Genomic DNA, 4565 nt, shown 5'->3' with positions numbered 1-4565 from the left:
CTTACATCACAATCATTATGTACTCTCTTCACAAAATCCTAATGACACATTCCTATAGTATAATCTACTTCAAGTCACGGAAACACCAAATTATACCACACCCAGTGGTTTTACCTTTGCTTTACATCACAAACAAATAATCACAATCCTGTCCCACTCACAATCCTACTTCACATCTACATTATAATCTCCAGGACAATACAGTCGGTTTCCCTTAGATTCTCGAATTTCTACTCACGATTAAGATCACAACAGCCATTCTCGGCTGAGTGAGTAGCAAAGTCTGCTGAGGCGAGAACCAAGCTCGGTCTACTCATACCAGTGATTTCTAGGCCACATTTTTCTTTGCTTGAGGCGGACTTACATCCTTGACACGCCCTTAATTTTCTACATAACCAATGGCCAATACTTCCTGTTACACCCGTTTGCTCGCTCATTATGTTGTATTGTTTTACTTCTCCTGCTATTCGTGAGTCAGTCTTAAGACACTCCCTCAGTGATTTTTCTGTTAAATTATTGGCTCATAACATATCGCCACGACTGACGTCACGGGTCAGAGTCTTTTTCAGTGGTTGTTCACACTTTCTGACCACGCCCACTGGGTATCTGTTTTCTGTATCTGAGTCTGGGTATCTGTTTTCCTTTATCCTCGTTGTTTCCCTCCTTGTTAGTGTTTGTCCTATGAGATGTTTACACAGTTGTATATCTGTCACCCTACTTGTTAGTGTTTGTCCTGTCAGATGTTTACTCTGTACTGTTATGGCTATTCCTCTTGTTTGTTCGTTTTCTGGTTCCCGACACTATTATCAGTTTTCAGCTTCGTTCTTTTGTTCCTCATTTAGTTGCAATGTTTTCAAAATAATCTCGTATTACACGACAAATCAGTACTCAACACAATAGGAGTCGGCAAATCTACATCGCGTGTTATCAATAAGTCTTGGAAACTACTTTTTCCTTCCATATTAACTTGTCTTTTACCGTCATTTTCAATATGGTATCTTTGCACAGAGACAATATTCACGGGTTTCGCTTCACATTAATTTACTGCGAGCCCTAATTCTTTAATAAATTCATCCGTTAAAAACTCACATACGCTCCTGTTTCTAGGAGTGCTGCCACTTTTGCATATGTATTATCATGAGTAGTGCGATCTGCCACCAAAGTTACCCTTGAGCTATGTTGATTATAGCCTTCTTTTCATTATTTTCAAGGTCACTCTCTTGTTCGTCATAGCCTTCTTTTCCTTATATTTATGTGAGGCGGTTACTCCCTTGTTCGTTATAGCCTTCATCTTATTATATTAAAGGTTACTCCCTTGTTCGTTATAGCCTTCATCTTATTATATTAAAGGTTACTCCCTTGGTCGTTATAGCCTTCATCTTATTATATTAAAGGTTACTCCCTTGATCGTTATAGCCTTCATCTTATTATATTAAAGGTTACTCCCTTGATCGTTATAGCCTTCATCTTATTATATTAAAGGTTACTCCCTTGTTCGTTATAGCCTTCATCTTATTATATTAAAGGTTACTCCCTTGATCGTTATAGCCTTCATCTTATTATATTAAAGGTTACTCCCTTGTTCGTTATAGCCTTCATCTTATTATATTAAAGGTTACTCCCTTGTTCGTTATAGCCTTCATCTTATTATATTAAAGGTTACTCCCTTGATCGTTATAGCCTTCATCTTATTATATTAAAGGTTACTCCCTTGATCGTTATAGCCTTCATCTTATTATATTAAAGGTTACTCCTTGTTCGTTATAGCCTTCATCTTATTATATTAAAGGTTACTCCCTTGTTCGTTATAGCCTTCATCTTATTATATTAAAGGTTACTCCCTTGTTCGTTATAGCCTTCATCTTATTATATTAAAGGTTACTCCCTTGATCGTTATAGCCTTCATTTTATTATATTAAAGGTTACTCCCTTCTTCGTTATAGCCTTCATCTTATTATATTAAAGGTTACTCCCTTGTTCGTTATAGCCTTCATCTTATTATATTAAAGGTTAGTCCCTTCTTCGTTATTGCCTTCATCTTATTATATTAAAGGTTACTCCCTGTTTTGTTCTTCGCTCATTTTCCGTTTTTTCCACTGCAAGTGTGCATATTTATTTATTTATTTACTTATTATTCATTTATTTATTTAATGTTATTTGTTGCCTCTCTTTCTATCTTCTATCGATATTTCCACGCTGACTGCTCAATTGAACTTGCTAACTGCATGCCTCCCCCCCTCCCGCGGCCCCGCTGCACTCGACTTTCTACTCATGCTCATCCCTATACTGTCCAAACCCCTTATGCAAGAGTTAACCAGCATCTTCACTCTTTCATCCCTCACGCTGGTAAACTCTGGAACAATCTTCCTTCATCTATATTTCCTCCTGCCTACGACTTGAACTCTTTCAAGAGGAGGGTATCAGGACACCTCTCCTCCCGAAATTAACCTCTGATTTTGAACACGCCTTTAACCTCTGTTCGGGAGCAGTGAGTAGCGGGCCTTTTTTTTTTTTTTTCTTTTTTTTCTTTGCGCCCTTGAGCTGTCTCTTTAGCTGTAAAAAAAAAAAAAAATTGTAGTAGTTAACTGAGGGGGGTACCTATCCTGGCGTCCTCTTCCTCTGATTCTCTTACTTCACACATTTATCTTAATACTTCACACTTTTGTCCATATGCTTCATTTTTTTTTCATTCATGACTTTTTATCCATACCTCACACTTCTTAGTATTTCGCATTTTCTCTAGATCATACTCTATACTTCCTACCTGGGGGACGCGGGTTAGGCCTTTATAAAGTCACTCTATGGCTGCATGCCCGCCGCGGCACACCACCACCCTGTGAGGCGTAGAGCCCCGTGTTCCCCTCCAGCCTTGGGTAACAATCCTAAAACAAACAAACCTGGGAGGAGGGACACTGGCGGTTTCCCTTAGATTCTCGAATATCTGCTCACGCTTAAGATCACAACAACCATTCTCAGCTGAGTGAGTAGCAGGTCTGCTTGAGGCGAGAACCAAGCTCGGTCTGCTCATACCACTGATTTCTAGGTCACATTTTTCTTTGCTTGAGGCGGACTTACATCCTTGACACGCCTTAATTTTCTACATAACCAGTGGCCAATACTTCCTGTCACACCCATTGGCTCGCTCATTATGTTGTATTGTTTTACTTCTGCTATTCGTGGTTCACTCTTAAGACACTCCCACAGTGACTTTTCTTTTAAGTTATTGGCGTATAGCATATCGCCACGAATGACGTCACAGGTTCAGAGTCTTTTTGAATGGTTGTTCACACGTTCTGACCACGCCTACTGGGTATCTGTTTTCTGTACTTGAGTCTGGGTATCTGTTTTCCTTTACCCTCGTTGTTTCCCCTTTTTGTTATCGTTTGTCCTTTGAGATGTTTACACTGTTGTATATGTCACCCTACTTGTTAGTGTTTGTCCTGTCAGATGTTTACTCTGTACTGTTATGGCTATTCCTCTTGTTTGTTCGTTTTCTGGGTCCCGACACTTTGTATTCCTACCAAAGCCTTTTTTGAGTTGAAAGGTAACATTGCACCGATATAAACTAATACAACGATATCTCTATTGATAAATATGTGCCTTTTAAACTATTATGGATAAATCTGAAACGACATTCATAACAAAACTAAGTCATAACTGTACTTAAACAGACAAATTCCAGCGAGTGAAGCGACTTTCAGGGCTCGACTTTTTTCACTACTTTTCCTATTACTATTAGAAAGTGTTAGGCTACAGTCTAGACTCTAGACAATGTCATTCGTTAACTAATTTATAATAAGATTTCTTGGTATATTTTTAGTCACAATGTGTATTGATGCTACGTGGTCATAACGTAAACACTTGCCTAAGGCAAGAACCTTCTCTTCTCATTCATCGTGCTGCCATTAATCCTGAAATGTATTTCCATCATATGTAGGTATTACATTGCTATAAGGAAGAACGATTATAAGAAGAACTACATTTAAATACCAACAATGCTGATTTAAAGAAGTATCAGAGAGCGAAAGATAGTATGCTTTGTCATAGCAAACAGAATTTGTCGCAGGTTACATCCAGTAAACAACAGAATACAGAATACTGAATACAAAATTAATTTCCATTATTACAATGGTTATTCTTTACATGTGTCTTGCCAGGCACTACAGTACAGATTAAGATAATATCACAAAAGCTAGATAGCCTATATGCTGTAAACTTATCCACAATTGTAAAGGAAAGTTGAGTGGTGTTAGAGCAATCAGATAGAGTATAAGTAATAAAAATTCAGAGGATATCAAGCACATGAGAGTATTAAACTTAAGTAAAATCACATTTAAAATATGAGAACAATGAAAATATAAAATAAAATGGAGTATAATTTAACAAATACAAGAGTTATAGTAGTAAATACTAAAGTTGATCTAAAACAAGGGACGGTATAGTCTAGTACAGCTAAAATATGATGAAGTTTAACTAGGTAAGTAAATAATATAAAAAGGCCAGCAATAAAGTATGTAATAAAATCTACAAAAGACAGATAAAATAATAGAAAAGTAAAATAATAA

General features: G+C 37.2%; 1 long non-coding RNA gene across 2 annotated transcripts; it reads left to right on the top strand.

Annotated features, from left to right (window-relative positions):
- Window positions 1-960: 960 nt before the first annotated feature.
- Window positions 961-2075, top strand: LOC127003599 (uncharacterized). 2 transcript variants are annotated; one of them, XR_007757162.1, is made up of 4 exons: window positions 961-1350; window positions 1571-1658; window positions 1790-1877; window positions 1966-2075. It is a non-coding gene; the product is annotated as an uncharacterized LOC127003599 (long non-coding RNA). The 2 variants fall into 2 exon arrangements; XR_007757161.1 differs by lacking the exon at window positions 1966-2075 and having other exon boundaries at window positions 1790-1959.
- Window positions 2076-4565: the final 2490 nt, after the last annotated feature.

Source organism: Eriocheir sinensis, chromosome 25 (genome assembly GCF_024679095.1).
Source record: "Eriocheir sinensis breed Jianghai 21 chromosome 25, ASM2467909v1, whole genome shotgun sequence".
Lineage (NCBI taxonomy): Eukaryota > Metazoa > Arthropoda > Malacostraca > Decapoda > Varunidae > Eriocheir > Eriocheir sinensis.
Note: the sequence above shows the minus strand (reverse complement) of the source record. Positions and strands in the feature narration are given on the sequence as shown.